A 9,419-nucleotide genomic window follows, 5' to 3' on the forward strand; every position below is an offset into this window, starting at 1 on the left:
TATGACAGCACACATTTTGCAAACTCTATCTCAGGTAGAACAAATCAGTCTCATTATGAAACACTTTTTTTTTTTTTTTGGCATGGAAATATGTCACCATGTGGCCCGTGTGTAACCAAGGTGGGAGACACTGGAGAGCTGGGTGGGTTAGATAAGCACTATCCACATAGTGATAAACCACAGGCGCTTATGAGCCGGGGCTGCTGTGGTTTGTCGCTGTGGTAACAGTTTCCTCTGCACCCTCTTTAGCCTGCAGGTTGTACGTGGATGAAATATCTCACAGCCTGTAGCCGAGGTTAAAAGTTTGCAGAAGTGCCCCTCCCGGGCCATCACTGGAACACTGCACATCACAACATCACCAGGAACATAACGGAAATATTTTCAGTCAGCACAGTTATCACTGTAATGAGGCTGTCACCGTGGCGACATCCCGGGGTTACCGGTGACAGCCAGGACAGGTGACGCATGCCGTCGGCTATGGAGATCACAGCAGGCAACAGCCGTGACTTTCAGGAGGTCTCACCTTGTGCTCTGCCTCAGCATATGAAATGCGGGCAAGAAAACAACACTTTGATGTTTCCTGTCTGATGACATTTCTGTTAATTGGCAGGAAAAGGTGGAAAAGGTTGCTATTATATTTCATAACATTTTCATATTTCTCTTTTGCTGTTCACTGCAGTGACCGGTTTAATGAAAACATTTTTGCCGTCAGAGCATGAAGCTTTTGCATTTCTAAACATTTTCCCTGGGAAAACTAATATTTCTGGCAACACCAATAGCACCAAAGTGATATTTGATACATAGTTAATAATCAAAGTCAATCAAAGTTGCTGCTAAACCGGTTTCATGTTATGGCTTATATAAACAAACTCACTGACTAATTTAATGGCTGATTTCTCTTGGGCTCAGCACCAAATAGACTTCATATCGTTTTTTGTTCTTTACCTACACATAGTAGACAAAACCGTCCTGCTCCATGAGTGCAGCCAGGACATGCAGTGACTTGTGTTCCTGTGGACTTATGTGCAATTTCCCAATATGAACATACTGTCTTTTCACTTATTGATAAATTCAGAGGTCTTGTGAATAATGAACGTTTCTCTCGTTGCAGGTACTTGCTGACTTTCTAACGCGATTGCTCCGGTAAATTACTCTACTTAAAAACTACAGACGTAATGTATCCTAAAACAGATTGCCTCTGAAGTGAATATCAATGCAGTAAATGTATTTATTGTCAAACATTCCTTTTGGATGTGTGGACTGAGGATAATGGCAGATAAATACAGTGCATTGCTGCCCCCACATGGTCACCAGCATGAAAGACAGTACTGGATGAAAGTGGTAAAGGATGAATTGCGTGTGTCTAACTGAATGAGAACAAAACGAGTTGATGTATTAATACTGTGTGCTAAATACATTTTGCAGACCTATATAATTCCCCATTGGCCCTGAAGGGAATCTTTGACCTTGAAGCCTTTCACCTAGTTTAGGGGTCCGCCCCGAGTGCTCCGATTACCATGGGGACCACTGTTGCTCACACTCCACATCTTCTCTAGCTCCTCTCTCAGCCCTTGGTACTTCTTGAGCTTCTCATGTTTCTTCTTCCTGATATTTTGTTGTTCTTGGTATCTGTCAGAATAATAAACATGGTTTAAAATAATAAGATATGCATATGCATAGAGATGATTGCAAGTCAACTATACCTAAATATAATCATCTCTGGCAGGGAAGTTAAAAGGGAGCTAAAATTTACTTTTTTTTCAGTATGGTTAAAGAAGAATCATCCAAAGCTACTCTATTAGAGAGGAAAAATAAAAATAGATGGAGCTGAAAATGACCATAACAGGTTCAATCATTTACAGGATCCTTTGTGTGGGATGGACATACCTATGAGAGCTGTGGAGTTTTCTGTTTCCTGGATCTTTGCGGTGATTACCAGATATGGTCCTGAAATTGGCCTCTCTGAAGTGTTTTTTTCCCTTCATGAAATGGCAAAGGTTCAGACTTCAGAGACGTCTAAGGGTGGGCCTTGTGCTCTAAATGTTAGACACCAAATAAAAAGCTTATATAGAAGCCGTTTGGTGTGGGGATCGATCTGTTTTTAAACCAGCAAGATTTTTTTTAATCCCGCATCCATCCTTCTGATACAAGATCGCTTGCCTTTTTTGCCTGTTTTATGTGACACTTCTGTTTAAATTTAACTGGTGATGTTTAACTGAGGAAAGTTAAACATTAAGATATTGTGGAGCAAGGTTTGCACTGATTATTGATCTTTTTTTTATTAAATGCATTTCTCAGAAAAAATCATTTTGCTGCTTTCCATTTCAAAGTCTAAAAATTTAATTGGTGAACAACGTAAAATTAGATGTGCATTTTTTTGTTTTCTTTAAAGACAAATTTTCTTTGTTGACATAGTTTATTGCACTTGTGAATTAAACGTTTACACTCAAATTGAGTTTGATTTCCAGTACCCATCACTCAATAAATAAGAAGAAGCTGTTTTCCCTTTTACTGAATGGAGCAGTAGTTTCCATTTCTACCTTGGGAGCAGCGCCAAAGAATATGACGGGCCAGATTTCTATCATTCGCAATCAGTTCACATTCTTACAGATAGCACTAAAAACTAGTACGTCTGTTGGGCCAGTGGAGTTACAGAGTCTTTAATACATGTTGTTTAGGTTTGTGGCCAAGATTTTACTTCTTCTTTATTTTCTGCTTTGGAAATCTGCAGATGGTCACATCCTGCATGGTTCACAAAGTGATTTTTGCTGCCGGGTAACAGTGGAAAGGTTGACAGCTAAATTCAGTTTTAAAAACTCTGGCATTAATCGAATCAATTGAGAGATTACGAATGCTATTGATCAGAAACAGTATGCAGCTGGAGTATTTCTGGATCTCATGAAAGCATTCGACACAATCAATCATGACATATTAATTAATAAACTGGAACGGTACGGGATCAGGGGGGTTGTACTGCAATGGGTGAAAAATTATTTAAGTGACAGGAAACAATTTGTGAAGCTGGTTGTCCATTCCTCATCATGCTTGGACATTGCTTGTGGTGTTCCACAAGGCTCTGTACTGGGTCCAAAATTATTTATTATTTATATAAATGATATTTGTAAGGCATCTGATATATTAAAATTTGTATTATTTGCAGATGACACAAATATTTTTTGTTTTGGGGGGAATCTAAAGGAGCTGCTGGATACAATTACTTCAGAAATGTGCAAAATTAAAAAATGGTTTAACAGGAACAAACTATCGCTAAATCTAAGTAAAACTAAAATTATCTTATTTGGGAATTCCCTTAGAAATGCACAAGTGCAGATTCATGTAGATGGTGTGGAAATTGAAAGAGTACTTGAACATAAGTTTCTTGGTGTGATTATAGATGATAAATTAAACTGGAAGTCTCATATAAATCATATACATAACAAAATTTCAAGAAGTGTCTCAATCTTGAGTAAAGTGAAACACATTCTGGACCACAAATCACTCCACATTCTCTATTGTTCCCTGATTGCACCGTATTTGAATTACTGTGCAGAGGTTTGGGGCAATACTTACAAATGTTCGCTATCATCAATCTTTATATTACAAAAAAGGGCCATAAGGATAATCCATAAAACTGGTTACAGAGATCATACAAATCCACTATTCTTAAAATCAAAAATTCTAAAATTCACAGATCTGGTTCATTTTCTCACTGCACAAATTATATATAAAGCAATAAATAACCTGCTTCCTGACAATATTCTAAAAATGTTTTCTAAAAGGGAACGGGGATACAATTTGAGGGGGGAATTAAATTTAAAACATCCTCGTATCCGTACAACATTAAAAGGTTTTTGCATCTCTGTGTGTGGAGTGAAGCTGTGGAACAGACTAAGTAAAGATATGAAGCAATGTCCAAGCATGGCGCAGTTTAAAAAGCGGTTTAAGGATATGGTTTTTACAGGGTACAGGGAAAAGGTAGAGATTTGATAGGGTGTTCTTGTCTAATATTTTCATGTGTGTGCGGGTGCACGGGTATGTTGGTATGGGTATATATATATATATATATATATTTGTAGGTTGTGTATCCTTGAGGTGTTAATGGGGTTATTGAAAATGTGTATATGTGCGTATGTGTATATACGTATGTATGGATAGATAGAAACATACATGTATATATATATTAAAAAAAAAATACACATGACATATAATGTAATTGCAAGGAGGTATTTCTGTAGTCTATTGATACTAGATAGTGGGAAAGGGGTGGGATTAAATAGGCTTGTGCTTCTTCCTGCTCCTTTTTGAACATGAAAGTTATTTGGAGTTGTGGTTGCTCATTTTCCTTTTGTTTTGCTTTGTTCATTTGTCTCTTTTAATTTTATTTTGTTGTACTTTTTCAACATGTTCAAAATAAAGATTCAATCAATCAATAAATCAATCAAAAACTTTGGCGTCTTTAGGCAAAAAGAAATGTACCTCACTGAAGCCAGAGAAGTGAGCATTATATCTGTAGATACAAAAACCAGTCCCGACATCACCTTCACGTTTCATCTGCTACAATATTGATAGTGGTTCGTTTAAAAAAGTTGTTTTTGAAGGACTGATTTGCATGAAAATGTAACGATAACAACTGACATTTGAGCTTGTTCTGGATCTGAATGCACAAGTTTTGGAAGACTTCTTTATCAATACATGATACAAAACTTGATATTTTCTATCATATCTTCACAAATATACATGAAATAAAAATAAGTTCTTGAGAAAACATCACAGGCTAATATGGACTGGATCCAGGGAATCAAGTCAGGCATGACGTGGAGTGATTTTTCAGTATTTAGACAGGAATGCAGATTCAAAAAAGAACTTCTATGAGAATCTACGAGTTCCACATTTTGGCTGTCGCCATCTCTGTGTTTACAAACCTGATGTGAGGCGCGAGACATGGCTCTAACTCAGAAGACATCCGATGATCACCATCAATCACAAAGTAGCTGTCCCCTAAACCCTGCTGTTCTTTAGGGGAACGCCATGCTTGAAACTAACGACTGACACGATGTACTCATCATGAAAGTAAGTACTGAGAGTGAGTATAGACTTCTATACAACTAGAATTCTTTTTGTAGTTCATCCTGCTGCCCGTTGGTAACTAAAAAGGAAAGAACGTGTGCTTCTCTTCAAGTAGCCAAAACTCTTTTTGTAAGTCTTTAATCGTGTTGTTTAGAGTGAGCCTCACGTGGCCATTTGAGGTACTGCAGTTTTCTCTGTTGGCTTCATTTTTCAGCCCTGGGGGTTGCTGCTCAGCTTTTGAGTGAAAACTGCTGGTTTTTTAGACTGAAAACTGAAACCAAAACAACCCTTTGGTTCACTGAAGATGTAACACACTAAAGGAAGGCCCTCTGCTATGACGTCCATTCCAAGCGAAGTGACAGTATTAGTTCTGGACCAGTTTTTCAAAACTTCCTCTCCTAAGAAAACCACCAGAGAGATTCTGGCCCACTTAAAAAGGCCTGTTCAAAGGGAGAGCTCAGAGAACCAGTAACAAGTCCGTGTTAATTCGGTCAGAGAGGGAGAAACTTCCTTCCATAGGATGATTCAAGTTATTTCCCTGGACATAAATAAAATTTCCAGAATCATCTGGTGGGCTTGATTGACAGTGGAAGGTCAGGAGTGAGAATCTCCCAGTGGAAAGATTGCAATCACAAACTGTGGTCAATATTCATTTTATGTTTGAACTTTTTATCAAAGGGCTCGGCTTTAACTTTCTGGATGAAGTGTATCGACAGCTTTTCCAGTGAAGCAGAATGTGACATGGTGACTCACATTCTGGCCCAACATTTGTTTGAAGATTTTCTGGCAAAGCTCGAGGCTTCACTGCGACAAGAGCAGAATGCCACTCATCTTTGTCGGTAATGGTGTTTTTAAACATGACAAGAAACAGAAAACGTCAATAATTTCTAATGATGAGAATAACACTCAAAGATTATTAGAAGGTTAAGCTTTAAAATATAAGAAGCTTTAAAATATATGTGTTGTAAAAAAAAGTAATTTCTTAAATTGTATTTATCCATATCGACAGTTTTGTTCAAGTGAATTTGTGCCAGTGGAAACTGCAATTTCACTACCAAGTCCCTTCAATAGCAGTTATACAGACATTGATCGAATAAACAATCAGACTTCATCAGCAGACGGAGTTCCTCCAGTTGTCATAGATTTATAGACAACCACTTTCCGTTGGCTGATGAGGATGCAAAATTAAAAAATCATTTTTGTTTTCTTTTTCTAAATCAATACTTGAGTTGAAGCATTTCAGTGAGGTAAATAAGGTTTAGTGCCGCGCACTGACTCTAGAAATGAAGAGAAAGCCCAAAAGAAGCAGAAAAAAAGAACATAATTTTGTTTTTTTACGGATGCAGTTTTCAACTTATAACAACTATGAAATGTATTCTTGAATAAAAATATTTCACCGCATAAACGGATTTATTGATAGATGTAGACAATACGCCTGTTGCATGACCAGTCCAGTTTGTTGTCCACCCACAGCCCGTGGTACTCGTACGTGTTGACCACCTCCACCTCCTCTTCCTCTATCTGAACTGGCAGTGGACCTGCTCTGGACCTCCCGAAGTCCACAACCAGTTCCTTGGTCTTTGAGGTGTTGAGTTGCAGGTGGTTGGTGTGACTCCATGTGACAAAGTTCCTCACCAGACTCCTGTACTCCTCTTCTTGATCATCCCAGATACACCCCATGATGGCTGTGTCGTCTGCAAACTTCTGAATATGGCATAATTCAGAGTTGTAGCAGAAGTCAGAGGTGTACAGGGTGAAGAGGGGACAGCACAGTTCCCTGTGGTGCTCCTGTGCTGCTGACCACAGCCTGACGTACTGTGGTCTGTCGGTGAGGTAGTTTGAGATCCAAGCGACCAGGCAGGGGTCCACCTGCATCCTGTTTAGTTTTTCCCGAAGCAGACAGGGCCGGATGGTATTAAAGGCACTTGAAAATTCAAGAAACAGGATCCTGACTGTGCCTTTTCCCTTGTCCAGGTGTGAGTGGGCTCTATGTAGGAGGTACAGGATGGCATCCTCCACTTGTCTGCCTGCATGTCTTTTTTGTATTTGGGATTCTAGTCTATTCTTTAAGTTCTACTTTTCCACGCTGTTGGACTCAATTCTGCTGCCAACACTATGGACAAGTCACTTTCTTGCCCATCTTCTGAAAGCCAATTGAAAGATGAACCACCTCTTACTTATCTTATACATTAGTTGAGTAAATAATTTACTACATGAAGTAAAATACATAACTAGTGTATAATTAGTATGCTAGAAATGACATAAGTAGTGTGAATCATTTGGTTTATCCACATTTTTAACATGAGTTCAGACAGAGCACATCATAACAGCTTGGCACTATTTTGTACTTATGTATTTATCTATTATTCTTTTCTTTTCTTTTAATATCTGTTGATGCAACTGATTGTACAGTAAAATATTTTTAAATGACAATTTGCTTAAAATTCCTTCAGACACCTTTGAGGATATGCAAAAATGTGGCTGTGCTTTGTTCTACCTCCTGCAGGAGTATCTTAAAATATACATTGTTTCAAATTTTACTACAATTGGAGAAACAGTGCTTCTGAGAACGTCTGACAGTTCAGTGGACTGACAAGACTTTATAGAAATACTGTGAGAAGCAAAAGCAAACTCTTTCTCCATGATGTTGTAGTGAAAGTTGAAATCTTTAAATGACTGACTTTGTACCAATAGGGAATGATTTGTAATTTTGTTTTCTTATCACAGCGCTGTCAAGTTGAGGAGCATCATCAAGTTCTCCAAGAGGTTTTTTGCCACTTTAGCCTTCAATTTAATTGGATATTTATCCCTGTATTATACAGCCTTACCACTCTTCTCTCTATCTGCCGCTCCGTGCCTCTGCAGTGTGTGGGCAGAACTCGATGAACAAGCTGTTAATAAGGTTTTAAGAACTGTAATTTGAGTCCTATCCAAACGTGATCAGGCTGAGAGTTCACATGACTCATCTATGTGGACTTTAAGGATAGAGATTGTTGAAGTGTCAGGATGTCATCGAGCAAGATGCTGAGAGAAGAGGCTGAAGATGGGAATATATACTGAAGCACGGGCCTGGAAGTGACAAGAAGTGAGCTCAAGTGAGAAAATTCGGTTGGATGGTGGTGCGAATGGATGGGTGTAGACCAAAACTCAAAGCTCAAGTGTGACAAATTGGAGGTGTGAAATTTAATATGTGTGTACAAAACAAGCTGTTGACCTCAGTAGACTACATTTGAACTCACCGGTCACTTTAGTAGGTGCACCTGTTCAACAGCTTAGTGACGCAGATATCTAATCAGCCAATCACATGGCAGTAATTCAATACCTTTAGGCCTGTAGACTTGCTCAAGTTTAACCTAGGCATCAGATGGGGGTAGAAATGTGATTTAAGGGACTTTTAGAGTGGCATAGTTTCTGGTGCCAGACGGCTCATCTGAGGATTTCAGAAAATGTTGATCTACTGGGATTTTCCCATGCATACCATCTCTAGGGTTTACAGAAAATGGCCCAAAAAGGAGAAAATATTCAGTGTGCGTTAGTTCTCTGGGTGAAAATATCTTGTGGATGTCAGAGGTCAGACATGGACTTCTTCAACTGATAGCAAGTAACCTAAGGTATGTACATTTGGATGGTAGGATCAGAATTTGGTGTAAATATTGGGGATGCTCGTGTTGGGGATATTTTCTTGGCACACTTGGAACCCCTTAGTACCAAAAGAGCATCATTTCACCTACGTGAGTATTGTTGCTGACCATGTCTATGCCTTTATGAACACAGTGGTGGCTCATATCGTCCAAACCTTGGTGCTTGAACATGACAGTGAGTTCACTGTACTCAAATGGTTTCCACATTCAGCAGATCTCAGTCTAATAAGAGTACCGTTAGGATGTGGTGGAACAGGGGTTCATGGATGTGCAGCTGACAAATCTGCAACAACTGTATGATGATCTCATGTCAAGAAGGACCAAAATCTCCGAAGAATGTTTCCAACACTTTGCTGAATCTATGCTATAAAGAATTAAGGCAAACGAAGAACCAGCATGGCATTAGCAAAGTGTAGCTAATGAATGGACTGATGAGTGCATGAGCCCTTTTTCTTGGTAATATTAACCATATAGTAAAAGCCACATACACATAACCAGTCACTTTAAAGCTTTTTAAAGATGCAGCATTCACACAGCAATGACGCATCAAAATGTATCACTTTATCATTTTGACTTGCAGCCTGAAGAAGCTGCAAGTCATTCTGCCGCTAGATTGAAATTGCAATTAAACTTAACTAAGATCAGTTTAATAATTTGTGATTTTAATGACTGAGACTTTGATGCTGACCTGTACTACAGAATATATAAACC

The sequence above is a fragment of the Astatotilapia calliptera genome, chromosome 11, assembly GCF_964374335.1.
Source record: "Astatotilapia calliptera chromosome 11, fAstCal68.1, whole genome shotgun sequence".
Lineage (NCBI taxonomy): Eukaryota > Metazoa > Chordata > Actinopteri > Cichliformes > Cichlidae > Astatotilapia > Astatotilapia calliptera.